This window comes from Scyliorhinus torazame, unplaced genomic scaffold (genome assembly GCF_047496885.1).
Source record: "Scyliorhinus torazame isolate Kashiwa2021f unplaced genomic scaffold, sScyTor2.1 scaffold_1402, whole genome shotgun sequence".
Classification (NCBI taxonomy): domain Eukaryota; kingdom Metazoa; phylum Chordata; class Chondrichthyes; order Carcharhiniformes; family Scyliorhinidae; genus Scyliorhinus; species Scyliorhinus torazame.
The window spans coordinates 2,082-20,147 of record NW_027309129.1 but is presented as its reverse complement, the minus strand read 5'-3'; the positions used below and the strand labels follow the sequence as shown (position 1 = coordinate 20,147).

At 46.1% G+C, this 18,066-nt stretch overlaps 4 non-coding genes across 4 annotated transcripts; all 4 read left to right on the top strand.

Annotated features, from left to right (window-relative positions):
- The first annotated feature begins 519 nt into the window (after nt 1–519).
- On the top strand, nt 520–591 carry trnag-ucc (transfer RNA glycine (anticodon UCC)). The gene has a single exon. It is a non-coding gene; the product is annotated as a tRNA-Gly (tRNA).
- A 433-nt stretch (nt 592–1,024) lies between these two features.
- trnaw-cca (transfer RNA tryptophan (anticodon CCA)) lies at nt 1,025–1,096 on the top strand. Its single transcript has one exon. It is a non-coding gene; the product is annotated as a tRNA-Trp (tRNA).
- An 11,280-nt stretch (nt 1,097–12,376) lies between these two features.
- trnar-ucg (transfer RNA arginine (anticodon UCG)) lies at nt 12,377–12,465 on the top strand. The gene is given in 2 exon segments: nt 12,377–12,413; nt 12,430–12,465. It is a non-coding gene; the product is annotated as a tRNA-Arg (tRNA).
- A 5,068-nt stretch (nt 12,466–17,533) lies between these two features.
- trnag-ucc (transfer RNA glycine (anticodon UCC)) lies at nt 17,534–17,605 on the top strand. The gene has a single exon. It is a non-coding gene; the product is annotated as a tRNA-Gly (tRNA).
- Nucleotides 17,606–18,066: the final 461 nt, after the last annotated feature.

The window sequence follows — 18,066 nt, the reverse complement described above, 5'->3', positions numbered from 1 at the left end:
GTGTATGTCCACACACAGCGCTGTTAGGGAGGGGTTCCAGGTTTGGATGGTGCCTCGCGGAGGAAAAGTCAATTTCTGGAGTGGGATTCGAGCCCTGACCTCCAGAGGAGACTGCGACCTGCGCTCGGCCAACCTGACGTAGTCGAAAGGTTAGGTGCGTTTGGGCCGAAATCGGGTGCTCTTTCCGAGGGTCGGTGCCGACTCGATGGGCCGAATGGCCTCCTTCTGCACTGGAGGTATTCTATGATTACTGAAATAGGATGAAAATGGCAGCATCAGCACACAAGGACAAGTTAAGGTCTCAGGCCAGAGTAAGTGTCCTGTGTAATGACACATAGAATGTACATTTATTGTGGACTGGTGCCGTCTCCTGGCTGAACCGGAGCCGTGCGACACGAACACTTTCATTCAGGAGCATTTTAAATTGGAGTGAAATAACTTACGCAAATTAAGTATTTGTTACGAAACAGTAAATCAAACTGATCTAAAGAACCAAAAGGACACGTCTCCAATCAGTGAGCGATGGTGGTATAGTGGTCAGCATGGCTGCCTTCCAAGCAGTTGACCCGGGTTCGATTCCCGGCCATCGCAATAATAAATTGGAAACTTTGCGCCTCTTTGTGAGTTTCAAACTGAGGAAGGAAAAAGGTTCTCACTCAGAATTTAGTGGCAAGTACAGCGAGGAGTGAAATAAGTAACTTTCTCATCATTTTTAATGTGGTTTCAATATGGACAGTGTTCCACTATTCACTGCCCAAGCCCTCCGACAAAACTAAAAATCACAGCAATTTCACTTCAGCCTCACGAAGGGGACACAACAGACACGTTACAGACGAGGATGGGATTTGAAGCCACGTGTACAGAGCACAATGGATTATTGTGCATCACCTTAACCACGTGGTACAGCTGCTTTACTTCATGGCCCTTTCGTATCCCTCAATCTGACTTCTCTGCGTTTATTTCGCACAGTTGGGTGTAAATAAAACATAAATCTATGAGGAGAAACCCGTAGTGGTCCGCACTTGGGCTTGTGGCGCAACGGTAGCGCGTCTGACTCCAGATCAGAAGGTTGCGTGTTCAAATCACGTCAAGCTCAGGATGTTTTTCTGCCGCTGGTTCCAGGAATTTCTCTCTGTGGGAATGTTCCCGAAATGACTCCGTTCAAAGCCGCAATGCTGGTAAATCTTTCCGGATATTTCAGATTTACCCGCTCAGTTTATATTTTTGAGCATTTTCATCAAACATTCGGATAGCTCAGTCGGTAGAGCATGGGACTCTACCTCCCAGGGTCGAGGGTTCGAGCCGCACGTTGACCGCTTCCATATTATTATCTGAGAATATTGAACCAACTGTGCTAACCATTGTGCTACCGTGCTGCCCAACCAGTTGGTTCAATCTCACTGCTCGTGGGTGAGACCAGAACTACTGGGCAGTTAAAAACAAGGATGTCGCTCTTTTTCGGACGGAGATGAGGAGATTTCTCCCTCTCAGAGAGTTGCGCGACTTTGGAACTCTGCCTCAGAAGGCCGCGGAAGCGGGACATTGATTATGTTTAAGGTGGAGATGGGGAAATTCTTGTTCAGCAAATCAAAGGTTTATCGGGGTTGCATACAACCATTGCATTCAGCCAGTTACCTGGGTGCACGAGCGTTTTTTATTTGATATATCAGTTCCACACCATGGTGAAACGGTGTTAAAATGTCGTTTTCATTTCTTCACGTGTTCTCCACTGATATATTCGCTGCAATAACTTCTCTGGGCACAAAGCACAGTAGCACAAGTGGCTAGCACTGTGGCTTCACAGCGCCAGGGTACCAGATTCGATTCACTGCCTGTCCGCGGAGTCCTCACGTTCTGCCCCTGTCTGCGTGGGTTTCCTCCGGGTGCTCCGGATATCTCCCACAGTGCAAAGTCGTGGATTAGGTGGATTGGCCGTCCTAAATTGCACTCAGTGCCCATACGTTACATACGGGACAAGTCTTCATAAATAGAAGCGTCATCCGGGCCCTGGGTCACTGCCCGTCTGGAGTTTGCTCATTCTTCCCATGTGTGCGTGGGTTTCCACATACCTTGCACATCTTTGGGTTTCACCCCCACAACCCAAAGATGTGCAAGGTATGTGGATTGGCCACGCAAAATTGGCCCTTAATCGGAAAAAAAAAAGAATTGGGTACTCTAAATTTACACAGAACTAAATAAATAAATAGAACCGCCGAGCACAAAGGCAAGGCCGCTATGGAGATTTTTCATAAAATGCTGCAACAGAAATAGACAATGTTGGATAACTCGGCTGTTCTGGCAGCATCTGTGGAGAGAGAAACAGAGTTACAGTTTCCAGTCCAGTCTGACCCTACTTCCCATTCTCTGGTTCCCGCTCCACAGATGCTGCCAGGTCTGCTGAGATTTTCCAGCTCTGGGCGACTGACATGGACACGGTGGGCGGAATGGCCGCACCCTGTGCTGGAACCATTCTATAATTCTAGTAAGAAGTCTTACAACACCAGGTTAAAGTCCAACAGGTTTGTTTCGATTTCACTAGCTTTCAGAGAGCTGCTCCTTCCTCAGGTGAATGAAGAGGTATGGTCCACAAACATATATATAGACAGATTCAAAGATGCCCGACAATGCTTGGAATGCGAGCATTAGCAGGTGATTAAATCTTTACAGATCCAGAGATGGGGTAACCCCATGTTAAAGAGGTGTGAATTGTGTCAAGCCATCATCTATAATTCTAAACTGTCCTCGTAATTGAAACCTTCTATGCCTGTATCATTCTGTGGAGTTTAACCTGTTACGCTCCTCCTCATCTGAGCAGATCCTGTGTATACGGAGAGCCTGTCCATCGGGGATGGCTTCTTTAATGTGTTTAGGGTGGAAGCTGGAGAAGTGTGAGGTTATCCGTGGGTTTGCGGTAAAGCGAAGTGCTGAGGTGACCGCCCTTGATGGAGACGAGTGTGTCCAAGAATGCAACTGATTTTGGAGAGTAGTCCATGGTTGGATGGAACTTATGGATGTCATCGTGTAGTCGTTTCAGTGATTCTTCGCCGTGGGTCCAAAGGAAAAAAAATGTCATCGATGTATAACGTTGGTTGAAGGTCCTGTGCGGTTAGTAGGTCCTGTTCAAACCTCTGCCTGAAGATGTTGGCATATTGGGTGCGAATTTGGTCCCCATGGCTGTTCCGTGCGTCTGGATGAAGAACTTGTTGTCGAAGGTGAAGACGTTGTGATCCAGAATGAAGCCGATGAGTTGCAGAATTGCATCTGGAGATTGGCAGTTGTCGGTGTTGAGTACTGAGGCTGTTGCAGCAATGCCGTCGTCATGGGGGATGCTGGTATACAGTGCCGAGACATCCATTGTGACGAGGAAAGTTCTTAGTTCAACTGGTCCATGGGTGCTGAATACATTAAAGTTCTGAATACATTTTTGGACTCCCCTCATTCCCTCCTCCAGCAGATTTTTGCCGGGTAAATATCCTGATTCCCTCATTCTCTCGAACAATGAAATGTCGCTTGGCTTTGACACTACCCAATAGACAGAGTGGTTCCGAACTCACTACCCGATCAATGCATCTCAATCGGAACAAGACTGAATTTTCAATTCTCGCTCTTCCAACACAACTCGATGCAATCCGGCCTCATAACTTGGACTGGATTGTCACATCAGTGATTGCAGATCCATCTTGGAAAAATGCCCACTTGGGAGAAAGCAGGATGGAATTTCGAACCCACGCACGGAGAGCTCAATGGATTAGCAGTCCGGCCCCTTAACCACTCGGCCACCTCATCCCGTAAACGCGTTGGTCAAATCGAAGGCTTATCAGGTACAAACAACCATTGTATTCAGCCAGCTGCGTGGATGCTGTTTTTACTTGAGGATAAATTCAGAATCCCACACCATGATCAAACGACCTTTAAATACCCTTTCCGTTTTTTTCACGTGTTCTGCACTGATATATTCGCTGCAATAACTTCCCGGGAGCTCAAACCTCCTCCCGATTTCAGTCAATGACACCATCCGGTCTCGTCCGTATTTTTGAACCCGGGACCTCTGGCATTTTATCGCAGCTGAGAATCAGTGGCAATATCAGGAGTGGGATTGAACCCTCGTCTCCAGAGGAGACTGACACCTGATGAATCCAAACGGTTCTAGGGGATTGGGCCGTGTTGGGGTGCTCTTTCCGAGGGTCAGTGCAGACAGGATGGGCCGAATGGTCTCCTTCTGTACTGGAGGGATTCTATGGTTACTTAACCAGGGTGCAAACGGCAGCATCAGGCCACAAGGGCAGCACGGCAGCATTGTGGGTAGCACAATTGCTTCACAGCTCCAGGGTCCCAGGTTCGATTCCGGCTTGGGTCACTGTCTGTGCGGAGTCTGCACATCCTCCCCGTGTCTGCGTGGGTTTCCTCCAGGTGCTCCAGTTTCCTCCCACAGTCCAAAGATGTGCAGGTTAGGTGGATTGGCCATGATAAATTGCCCTTAGTGTCCAAAATTGCCCTTAGTGTTGGGTTGGGTTACTGGGATAGGGTGGAGGTGTGGACCTTGGGTAGGGTGCTCTTTCTAAGAGCCGGTGCAGACTCGATGGGCTGAATGGCCTCCTTCTGCATTGTAAATTCAGTAAATTCTAAGGACAAGGTGAGGTCTCAGGCCAGAGCAAGAGTCCTATGTAATAACACACAGAACATCAGAAGTAAAAACATTTATTGTGGACTGGTGCCATCTCCTGGCTGACGGGGAGCAGTGCGACACGGACACTTTCATTCAGGAGCATTTTAAATTGGAGTGAAATAACAGAAACAAAGCAAGACGTTGTTTACGAAACAAAGCAAAGCATCAAAGGACTCAACATTCGGCAGTAAGTGATGGAGGGATACTGGGGAGCATCGCTGCCTTCCAAGCAGTTGATCCGGGGTCGATTCCCGGCCATCGCAATAATAATTTGGTCGGAGGCGTTTGCGTGATTCCGTGTGTTTCGAGCTGAGGAAGAGAGCTGGAGAAAGTGAGGTGGCTGGAGGCAGGAATCTCCGCTTGTTCTAAATAGTCTGGTTGGATTGTTCGCATCCGTCCGAGTGGCGAAACTGGGATCTCGGTTTCTGTAGTGATTTATTATTGGATATTGTTATATATAGAATTGACAATGCAAATGGAGGCCATTCGGACCATCGAGTCTGCACCGGCTCTTGGAAAGAGCACCCTACCCAAGCCCACACCACCCTATCCCCATAACCCAATAACCCCACTCAACCAACACGAAGGGCAATTTAGCATGGCCAATCCACCTAACCTGCACATCTTTGGACTGTGGGAGGAAACCGGAGCACCCGGAGGAAATGCACTCACACACGGGGAGAATGTGCAGACTCCGCACAGACAGTGACCCAGCCGGGAATCGAACCTGGGACCCTGGAACTGTGAAGCTGATGAATGTGATATAAAATAGTTAATTTAAATGTATTAGTTACAGTAATGTAGATGTAGGCCAGTCTAATTCTAGTGAGTTCACAGACAAAGGATTTCAGAAAACATGGCACGAAAGGGGGAGGTGTGTCTGGTGGAGGAGGAGAAAAGGATGCTGGGTAACAAGAGGTCCAGGGTTAAGGAATGAGAAGTGAGCCAATTAGGATGTATGGCCAGGTCAGGAGGGGTATAGGATGACCTATGTGAATCTGTATGTGAAACTTGATGTCATTTGAATGTATTTGTAGAGATTCCTTTGTCTCCAATGGCACTCGATTCGGAAGACCCAGGAGGCAGCTTGTGTTCTGGGTTTGTGTGATGCGATTCAGACTTGCAAGTTGGTTAAAAATAAATAATGCTATGCCTACAAATGCATCTCGAGTTTTATTGAGGCCAGACTAACGGGTAAAGAATTCAATGTTTTGTCATTTGGTGCCGGAAACCCGGGATTTCTCCAGACGGTTAGCGACCAACTGCGAAATCAGAATTAGACTGATTTTTGACAAGGAAAGTGGAAACGGGCCCACAATGTGTGTAGCTGTAAAATAACCCACATTGGTTTTCCCCTCTTCTCATGGTCTGATTGGTCTGGTCACTCGCGGTTGGTACGGAAAGATCATCTCGATGAAATCAAAGGTCAGTCTGGGGATTAGAAAATTGAACTGATGGGACATCTGGCAAGATGGTTTAGTTCCACGAGAGTGTTTTGGAAACTATTGTTGATTAAGCGAAAATTGTATCCTTAGACTGTAGTGGCGAGAAAAGATACATTTTAAGAGAAACTGGATGCTGCGTGTTAGTTAAAGCAGAAGCCTCTCAAAGGTTTAACAGCAGCTTGAGATAGCTGGCAGCATGTGGTGTAATTGGATACCTTTCTTTCGAGTCACTGAAACCCCAGCAAAGTTGCAGCTTGTGGTGGAATTGGATACCTTTCTTTCGAGTCAGTGAAACTCCAGCAAAGTTACGTTTTGAAGTAAGTAAAAGGTAAAGGAAACCAGTGGATTTCTCCACCTCTTTGATAAAAGTTAATTATTTTAGCAAGCAATTGATTGAAATTGCCAGAATCTTAAGTTTGAATTACTTGAAATAATGTTGATCTCATTTTATTTGTGAATTAATAGAAACTTAAAGAAACTCACTGACACCATTTTAAAAAGTGTAAATCTGGAGATGACAGTTGATTTTGCTCCGGTATAAATCACCACAGCTAACTGCTCCCTCATTGATAGCAGCCAACATTTTTGTGAATGTAAGAAAAACTTGTTGAAAGAAAAATTGTTAAGATAAAGAATTAATTAAGTTGTAAAAGTTATACAAGTTTGTGTTAAGCAAATCGTAAATTCAGTTCTGAGTTGAGATCAGAGCTTGCAGGTTGCAGTAATTCAATTTGAATTTTCAAACATTTTAAGTTTTAAAAGAACACTGTTAAAACCTTTTAAATAATTTTGCCAAGTAGCAGAAATTGCCATTGGTCATAAATTGGCAAATACATTTTTAAAAAAAGATAGCCAAAGTATGAAAGCTAAAGAGTTAATTAGATTATGGAGACAAAATTGTCAACATGAGAGGGATAAGATCATGTTATTAAATTGGCAAGAAAATGCCCTTAAAATGGGGATTCCAATAAGTGAAAGGGGGAACCAGAAAACTCTGGAAGTCTTGAAAAAGGTGTGTGCATTCAAAAAACGCGCAAGTAAAGAGAGGGTGGACTCGAGAAAAAAAAAGAGCTACGTAGTTCAATAACTGACCTTGCATTGTCAGAAGCAGATGAGCACCTAGAAAATCGGACCATGTCGGGTAGAGTCCCGACTGCACCAGTAGCATTGTCTGCACTAATTCAGGAATCAGCAGGGTATGATAATTTATATCCAGTCACTGCACCCCAGATTCAAATCATGCCAGCCTCTCCAGCCCCTTCGGTTGATAGCTTGCGTCCTAATTCAGCATCTTCACCGCCTGTTAGAGAAGGGGAGCTCTGTTCAACAAACCCAGTTAGCTCTAGGACCCGATCTCGGACAATGAGAGCGGGGCCTGATCATATCCAGAAACAATCACGCATACCACCTAGATCCCTTCAGACCGATATGATAGGATAGAAAAGTATGAGCACAAAGAAAGAGGATGGGAATGGTTCTGAGAAGCTGGAGCTCCCCCTAGTCGCAGGGAAGGGCGTCGAAGTCTTTGAAGAGCCAGGGGAATCCGCTAGAGCGCCCGCTAGTGAGACTCTGAGACAGTTGCCGATTAGGAAAATACCAAACCCTGATGCTGTAACGGCGGCCGCCCAGCCCACGATAGACGTTTATTTCCCATGGAGACCCAGTGAGATGATGGCTATTCTGGCTGCAATCCCAGACAGGGAGAAATCTCCTGCTGCTTTCGTGGATTACCTGAGAACTACGATCTCAGTTTATCAAGCTAATTCTAGGGACATCTGGGCCCTAGTCCAGCAGGGTTTAACCCCAGCAGAGTACAGCAATCATCTCAATCACTTGCATTATGCTAGGCACGCCGCACTTCAGCAAGCCCATGCTTTGGACGATGATAGACGGGCACAAATCCTGAATGCGTTGAATGTCACATTACAAAAGCCCATAAACATTTCTGCTATCTTAGACCTCAAACCTAAAAAGACTGAAGTGCCAGAGGAATTTCTGGAACGTTTTAATGAAATCTACCGTGGGCAGTCAGACGACTTGCCATACCAAAATGGTCAGAGTTCCCTTCAATGTTGTGCTATGTTAATGCATTGCCTAGCACCTTCCGTGGCTGCTGCCGTGAACTGTAATAACATGAATTAGTCAGAGAACGACCCTTCTCTGATGGCCAGGGCAGTCAGATTTTATTGGAAGGAGTGTGTAGGCCAGGAAGGAGGCTCAGTTACAAAGATTAAGACTGAGTATGAAATGAAAAAGGATGATCTGAGCTCCCAACCAGCGGCAGATACGGTGGCTGAGCAGCTGGAACCCCAATATTGTGACCTTGGGTGGGTGGATCAACATGGGGTAGGATATCAAACCCACCCAAATGGACCCTCAGCTCCTCTTTATGGCCCACCGTATGCACCAACAGCTTCACAACTCCCCTTTTCTGCACTTCTTTCCAAGAGCCGCTGCAGACTCGATGGGCCGAATGGCCTCCTTCTGCACTTGAAATTCTATCCCCATAACCCAATAACCCCACTCAACCAACACTAAGGGCAATTTAGCATGGCCAATCCACCTAACCTGCCCATCTTTGGACTTTGGGAGGAAACCGGATCACCCGGAGGAAACCCACTCACACACGGGGAGAATGTGCAGACTCCGCACAGACAGTGACCCAGCCGGGAATCGAACAGGGACCCTGGAACTGTGAAGCTGATGAACGTGATATAAAATAGTTAGTTTAAATATATTAGTTACAGTAATGTAGATGTGTAGGCCAGTCCAATTCTAGTGAGTCCACAGACAAAGGATTTCAGACAGCATGGCAAGGAAGGGGGGGAGGGGTGTCTGGTGGAGGAGGAGAAAAGGATGCTAGGTAACAAGAGGCCCAGGGTTAAGGAATGAGAAGTGAGCCAATTAGGATGTATGGCCAGGTCAGGAGGTGTATAGGATGGCCTACGGGAATCGTGTATGTGAAACTTGATGCCATTTGAATGTATTTGTAGAGATACCTTTGTCTCCAATGACACTCGATGCGGGAAACCCAGGAGGCAGCTTGTGTTCTGGGTTCTTGTGAAGCGAGTTAGACTTGCAAGTTGGTTAAAAATAAATAATACTATGCCTAAAAATCCATCTCGAGTTTTATTGAGGGCAGACTGACGGGTATAGAATTCAATGTTTTGTCAAAGCAATTCCACTATGCTACCGTGCTGCCCTTACCTTGTCCTTATTACCCCACTGTGGGGTATTCCTGGAAGTTATTATATAAACTTTTCCCCTTCGCTCTGTTAAAGGAATTGGAAACATTGTAAAACTCCTGGTTCTATCTTTATCAAATGATATGACTGTGTTAATAAAACATAACCCATTCCAGTCAGTGGAGATGTGGTATTGGCACCAGTAAAACTCACACACCACAGCAGATGTTGTCTGTTTCCCTCAGAGAGAGTCAATTGAAGAGCTTCCCGATTTCGTTACTTTGAGCTTCACAGTGATGTGAAATGACAAATGTCCGGATCACACTAGAAGCAACACTTTGATACTAATTTATTGAAAAGAAAAGGCGGATGCACGGTGATAGCGACATGTTTACTTTTGGTGTGAGTGAGAATATAAATAGCAGAGGTTGGTTTATGGGTTATGGGCCCAGCACGCTTCCGCTGCGCCACTCCGCTCCTTAGGTCCGCCGTGTTCGCAATTACTGCTCTGAGGCAGCCAGATAACTATTTTTTTTTAAACGAGAACCCAAGTGTTGTGAAGCTCACTTTGGCTGGACAATAACATGGAACTTCAGCACGGCTGTAACAGACAGAGGAAGACACACAGAAAAGCAGGAAGAGACTATCAGGACACACACACACAATGACACACAGAAGAGTAGCAGTGCAAACCAGCAAGATACTGAGATGGACAAACTGGTTATTTAGGAAAACAGGGTTTTCTGTTGTACAAAGATAGGCAATTAAATGTATTTCTGCTGCGTAACTGTGCTCTCTGCTGTGTAACTGTGCTCTCTGCTGTGTAACTGAGCTCTCTGCTGTGTAACAGTGCTTTCTGCTGTGTAACTGAGCTCTCTGCTGTGTAACAGTGCTTTCTGCTGAGTAACTGAGCTCTCTGCTGTGTAACAGTGCTTTCTGCTGTGTAACTGAGCTCTCTGCTGTGTAACAGTGCTTTCTGCTGTGTAACTGTGCTCTCTGCTGTGTAACAGTGCTTTCTGCTGTGTAACTGAGCTCTCTGCTGTGTAACAGTGCTTTCTGCTGAGTAACTGAGCTCTCTGCTGTGTAACTGTGCTCTCTGCTGTGTAACTGTGCTCTCTGCTGTGTAACTGAGCTTTCTGCTGTGTAACTGTGCTCTCTGCTGTGTAACTGAGCTTTCTGCTGTGTAACTGTGCTCTCTGCTGAGTAACTGTGCTCTCTGCTGTGTAACTGTGCTCTCTGCTGTGTAACTGTGCTCTCTGCTGTGTAACTTAGCTCTCTGCTGAGTAACTGAGCTCTCTGCTGTGTAACTGTGCTCTCTGCTGCGTAACTGCGCTCTCTGCTGTATAATTGTGCTCTCTGCTGAGTAACTGCGCTCTCTGCTGTATAATTGTGCTCTCTGCTGTGTAACTGAGCTCTCTACTCTGTAACTGTGCTCTCTGCTGTGTAACCGTGCTCCCTGCTGTATAACTGAGCTCTCTGCTGTGTAACTGAGCTCTCTGCTGAGTAACTGCGCTCTCTGCTGTATAATTGTGCTCTCTGCTGTGGAACTGAGCTTTCTGCTGTGTAACTGAGCTCTCTGCTGTGTAACTGTGCTCCCTGCTGTATAACTGTGCTCTCTGCTGTGTAACTGTTTTCTCTGTCCTGGAACCGTGACTGTGCCGGTGACAGATCTTCACTGTGTTTGGGTCTAAACATTCCCTGTTGTGTAAATATGTTCCCAGTTGTGGAAATGTGATCCGTCTGAATCAGAACCTTTCTCCGCCATTACTGAGACGAAATTTCAATTCCAGATTTATCAAATCTTGTCATGAAAGATTAGTTCAGGCCTGTGGATTCCCAGTCCCGGGACAGAACTGTATTCCTGTTATCAAAACAGTTCGTTCAGCTCAACATTCTGAGATGGAAGCGCCCAATATGGGGCTTGAACCCAATATGAAACAATATAGGGCTTGAATCCACGACCGTGGGATTAAATGTCCGATGCTCTGCCGACTGAGCTAACCGGGCTGCTGTCAACAATATTATTAACCCTCTTCCTGAGGAGATTAGAATTTGCTAAGCAGCGAACCTTGTGTCAAACCGTTTACTAAAATTCCGATTAATTCTTCGGCCACAGTCGCTGGGAGCAGGGCTCGAACCTGCTGGGGAAGTCCAACACCTTAACCACTCGACCATCGCAGCTCGGTTCAATAGGTCATTCATTAAACATTATAAAACATACAAAACATTATAAAACCGGCCAGGAATCACTCCAGGAAGTTCTTGCATTCCTGCGATGAACGGTGCCCCGGTGTTTCTGTGAGGAGCGGTTGAATCTACCTTACAATTGACCATTGGATTTGGAGAGAAGCCTTGAGAGACTGGAAAATCCAAGTTCCCGAAACGCACAATTTCACTGATTCAATTGTTTGCGGAAGAAAATAAGTTACTTTGGAAATATCCTAGAAGTTCATTTTTGCTTTACATGGAACAGCACCGAACTTCCCAGTCCAGCTCCAAATTAAAGCAATTCAATCACAGAAACTGGCAGCACAGAAGGAGGCCTGTGCAGACCGAATGGTCACGTGACTACGTGTTCCCCATCTAAAATGATCAGGTGTTCTCCCCGGATCGCGCTCAGAGCACAAGCCTGGAGCAGCTGCTCAAACAGTAAATAAATTATTTTTTGTTACACGTCCTTGGTCGCCAGTCTTTGAGAGATCAGAATTTCTCCATGGTGTCAGGAGTGGGCAGTATGGCACAAGGGCTTCGCCACCTAAACCCGCTGCTGTCATAGAATCAGAGAATCCCTATTGTGCAAATGAAGACCATTCGGCACAACGAGTCTGTACTGACCCTCCGAAAGCTCACGCACCTGCCCTCTACTGGAATATTGGGTCCGATGGAGCAACTCTGGCCCCCATTCCAACCCCTGAAATCCGTCCCTCCCCTCTCATGAGTGGGGTGCAGGATTGGAGGGTCAGTGCAGACTCGATGGGCCGAATAGCCTCCTTCTGCATTTTACTGGTTTCTACGGAAACAGATATGATCACAGTATTTATTCACATGGGATAAACATTGGCTCGCACGTTACTGGCGGTGGCCGCGTGGCCTAATGGATAAGGCGTCTGACTTCGATGAATCGAATGATGATATCAGAAGATTGCAGGTTCGAGTCCTGCCGCGGTCGTTTTATACAGAAATCCGGTGGAACTTGCTGACAGCCGAGTTTTCCCTCCTCAGCTCATAGTTCCACCTTTCCATCCAAGCATTGCAGGGCTTTTTATGGAATATAATTCCTTCTAACATTGTTTTCATTCAATTCGCTCTCATCCTAGTATTTTGTTTATCCCCTGATGAATCCACAGTATCTGTTTGACTTGGATCAAGTATAGAATAAAATATTATGTATCAATCGGTTCAATACAATTCTGTGGAGGAAATGCTAATGTCGTCACGAAGACAGACAGAGTGATTGAGTCATAGAAGTTGGCAGCATGGAAAAAGCCCTTCGGCCCAGCTTGTCAATGCCGCCCAGTTTCTTTCACTAAGCGAGACAAACTTGTCCGCATTTGGCCCATATCCCTCTATACCCACCCTGCCCATGTAACTGTCTAACTGATTTTTAAAAGACAAAATGATACCCGCCTCCACCACTGCCTCTGGCAGCCCGTTCCAGATGCTCCTCAGTACCTTATTTATGCTCCTAATTATTTCACAGACCTCTTTGACATCATCCATAAGCCTCCTACGCTCCAGGAAAAAAAGTCCCAGCCTATCCAGCCTCTACCTTTCACTCAGACCATCAAGTCCTGGTAGCACCCTTGTAAACCACTTCTGCACTCTTTCTAGTTTAACAATATCCTTCGGAAAATAGGGTGACCAGAACTGAACACAATATTCCATGCGTGGTCTTACCAATGTCTTGTGCAACTTGAACAAGACGTCCCAACTCTTGTATTCAACATTTTGAGCTTAAAACCTCGCATTCCGAATGCCTTCTTCACCACCCTATCCACCTGCGACACTACCTTCAAGGAGCTGTGAACCTGTACTCCTAGATCTGTTTGTTCTGTAATTCTCCCCAACTCGCTACTAGTAACTGATTAGGTCAATCCCTGATTTGAGCTACCAAAATACATCACCTCACATTTATCCAAATTAACCTTCATCTGCCATTCATCGGCCCACTGGCCCAAGATGTTTAATAATGAGCTGAATCAACTGTTTTTTGTTCATAGGGATGAAAGATTGTCTCACTGGATTGGGAATCCAGAGGCCTGAAATACTCTTTGGGACAGGGAATAAATCTCACCATTCAAATTCACTGATTCAATAGATTTTCAGAGACGTTGAAAGGGTGGATGCTGAGAGGTTGTTTCTCCATGTGGGAGAGTCTAGGACCAGAGGGAATGATCTCAGAGTAAGGGGCCGCAAAATTAAATCAGAAATGATGAGTAATTTGTTCTCTCAGAGTATAGTGTATCTGTGGAAACATTGTTTCTAAGCGAATACTTGTCGAGGCTGGGGAAGTTAATATGCGCAAGATTAAATCAGTAAGGGAATCAAGGATTATGGGGATAAGGCGGGAAAGTGGGTTTGAAGATTATATCAGGTCAATCATAACCTCTTTGAATGGTGGAGCAGACAGGATGGGCCGAATGGGCCACTTCTGCTCCTCCGTCTTACAGTGTAATGAGATAATCTGATGAACTTGTTTTCACGGCTGGGCGGCCGGTTCTGGAAAGACAAAATCTGCCAGCAGTGCCCCAGATGAAGCTGGCGTCTGTTTTGGAGCTTCTGAAGCCGCAAGTTTTCATGGTGCCAAACTCCTGCCCAAAGCTGGTGTCGTGATTTAAATCGATTATCAGACAGAGGATTAGGAATATCGGTATAGAGATTGGTGCAAGAAGATTCACTCCTCAGGCCTGTTGAACTCCGAATCTAAACTCCATCCTAGTTCCGGATGCACTGAATGAATCATCAGGTCACCCTCAATAAGTGGCCCAACGCGGAGATGCAGCAAATTGACCATCGAGGAGGATGGATTCAGACCCGCAGATGCAAAGCACAATGGATTAGCAGCGCATCTCGGCCAACTCGCCAAATGACCTGACTTCACCAAGCCACCTCATGGACCTTTAACATCTGCAACAACTAACGGAAGAAGGTTGTATTTGTCCATTGGTCCAGATGTGCAGCCAGTTGTGAAATGTTGGAAATATAGTCTCTGTCAGCAAATTACATTTCCAACATATCAGCTGAAGGATTGTTCTGAACGGACTGATGGGAATCACTTCAACACCATTGGAGTGGGCACGTGAGCAATAGGTCAGAAGGTGAGAGCATTGAGGGAGAACTCACAGACTGTATCAGAGAGAGACCTCTCCTGTGGAAATGTGTTCTCTGCTGTGTTACTGTGTTCTCTGCTGTGAAACTGTGCTCTCTGCTGTGGGACTGTGCTCTCTGCTGTGGGACTGTGTTCTCTGCTGTGGGACTGTGTTCTCTGCCGTGAACTGTGCGCTCTGCTGAGAAACTGCAATCTCTCCAGTGGAAATGTACTCTCTGCTGTGAAACTGCTCTCTGCTGAGGAAACGTGGACCAGATCTGATGCAGCTGAGGGTGCTGAGTGTAACGTGGACATGGTGAAGTTACTGGCCAGAAATTTCCGAATTCTATTTTTGCTTTTAATGGACAGCTACAATCCACGTGTTTATTCTCGGACACAACAATGAATAAAAATGAATCAGTGCTGAGCAGATTCTAACATCCCACACCTCCAGTTTGTTCTTATTGAGAACCCCGTCCTCGATGGAAGCTTTTGCTCTCCGAATCAGACCACCGCCTCCTGGGAATACAGCAGCGATACCTCCAAGATCTGATCAGTAACAGAATCACAGAATAATACAGTGTCCCCTTGTGACTGAGGGGAACAGGTGCTCCCTATCCGCCCTGTCTATACCTATCATAATCTTGTACACCTCGATGAGATCACCCCTCAGTCATCTCTGTCCCTGCGTGAGAGAGAAAACAAGCCTATCCAACCTCTCTTCATATCCTAACTGTTCCATCCCAAGCAACATCCTGCTGAATCACCTCTGCACCCCATCCAGTGCAGTCACATATTTCCTAGAATGTGGTGACCAGAATTGCACACGGTACTCCAGCTGTGACCTCCCCAACATTCTATACAACTCCACCATGACCTCTCTGCTTTTGTAATCCATGCCCCGAATGATAAAGACAAGTATCTCAAATGTCTTTTCCACCACCCTATTAACCTGCCCGTCTGCCTTCAGAGATCTATGGACAAACACTCCAAGGTCCCTTTGTTCCTCAGGACTTCCCAGTGTCAGGCCATTGACATTAATCCTATAATAATAATATTATATTCTTTATTGTCACAAGTAGGATTATATTAACACTGCAATGAAGTTACTGCGAAAACCCCCTACCAAATGATCACATCTAATTTTTCAGCGTTAAATTCCATCAGCCACTTTTCTGCCCATTTGACCATCCCGTCTGTATCTTCCTGTAACTCAAGACACTCAACCGAACTGTGAGCTTGAAACTCAGTGAAAGGATTTCACCCTCCTCTCGGAATCTGATCACCACCTCAATCCCAACATTCAGCTTGGGTGGGCAGACAAGACAACGTCCTTCCCGCAGGCCCCCCAGCACAGACTGGATAATATCCCAAACTCGTATCCTGCTAGTGTCACATTGCTCCACCACCTTGTTCTCTTCACAAAACGCCAGGAATCACAGACCAATTCTTCAGACCTTTGATTCGCTCTTCAAACAACATCTTGTCCCTGATTAAGTTCATCCTGGGAAGAGGGGCTCGGTATTCCGAGTTTCTCTGCAGCATCCGGTTGCTGTTGATGAACCAAAAGAGGCCTCACGCCTGAAAGAAAGCCTCTCTCACAGCCCTGCGAGCATGTCTCCATTAGACGGTGCAGTCAATACCTGCAGGGTAGATAACAATGGAGAGAAGTGTGAGCAATTTCAACGTCACAATTCTCTGGACACAGAGCATTCAAAATATTATATTATTGAAAATACTGAACTGATCCTCTGGGAGCAGGACTCAAGTCAAAGGGGAAAATCCAGTGGGTTTCTAGTGGAAAGATTTAACAACTGGATGATGGCAGCTGAAATCAGTACTTGCGTTACAATCTCTGTAGATATTCTACTGAATTTAACCCTGCAAAAGGCATATTTTCCGACTAGAAATCCAACACATTTCCCCCTGTTGTGGAGGAAGTTCTCAATCGCACAGGTGGTCAAACGGAATAACGCTGGGCTGGGATTTGAGTCCAGATTTTTCTTTAGGGAACAGACACTTTAACGGATTAAGCTACAGAGTCTGAGGATGTTCAGCTAATCACAAGGGAATGCTGGAAATACGGTACGGATCTGTAGTATCTGTGAAAAGTGAAATAGTTAACATTTCACAACCCGACCTTTCGTTGGAACGACCTGTTCCTCTCTCCACAGAAGCTGCCGGATCAGCTGAATATTTCCAGCATTTTCTGTCTTTGTTTCAGATTTGCAGCATCCGCAGTATTTTGCTTTTGGGTCAAAGGACAATGAGTTGCCTTTCCTGCTGTGAGGGTTATTCCAGGTCTCTCTGGCTGTGATTGTCGCTGATTCGGCAAAACATTTACAATCTATCATTAATTGACCGTGAGAATGGGCGGTGAGGGGATTCTGGAACCGCTGCAAGTCCATATGGTGTATGTACACACACAGTGCTGTTAGGGAGGGGTTCCAGGTTTGGATGGTGCCTCGCGGAGGAAAAGTCAATTTCAGGAGTGGGATTCGAGCCCTGACCTCCAGAGAAGACTGCGACCAGCGCTCGGCCATCCTGACGTATTCGAAAGGTTAGGTGCATTTGGGCCGAAATCGGGTGCTCGTTCCGAGGGTCGGTACCGGTTCCATGGGCCGAATGGCCTCCTTCTGCACTGGAGGCAATCTATGATTACTGAAATAGGATGAAAATGGCAGCATCAGGACACAGGACGAGTTAAGGTCTCAGGCGAGAGGAAGTGTCCTATGTAATGACACATAGAATGTACATTTATTGTGGACTGGTGCCGCCTCCTGGCTGAACGGGAGCCGTGCGACACGGACAGTTTCATTCAGGAGCATTTTAAATTGGAGTGAAATAACTTACGCAAAGTAAGTACTTGATACGAAACAGTTAATCAAACTGATCTAAAGAACCAAAAGGACACGTTTCCAGTCAGTGAGCGATGGTGGTATAGTGGTGAGCACAGCTGCCTTCCCAGCAGTTGACCCGGGTTCGATTCCCGGCCATCGCAATAATAAATTGGGAATTTTTGCGCCTCTTCCTGAATTTCAAACTGAGGAAGAGAAAGTTTCTCACTCAGAATTTAGACGCAAATACAGCGGGGAATGAAATAAGTACTTATCGTTTTTTAACGTGGTTTCAATGTGGACAGTGTTTGACTATCCCCCCGCCCCCCCCCCCCACCCCCCGCGCCAGCCTTCAAACAAAAGTTAAAAATAACAGCATTTTTACTTCATCTTTGATGCACGATCAATTGCACAAATACTAAAGTTGTGGACAACTGTGGCTTTATTACAGTCAGATGCGAGGCCTCCTGCTGCATCTGGCGAAATGGCAGGGCACTGGAGGGCATGCATATTTATACAGTTCTCACTGGGCGGAGCCAGTCGGCAGGTCCTATCTTACATCTCCTATGTGGATCACCACATTCACCCTCTGTTAAAAATGAGTCCGGCGGGGGTGACATGAAAC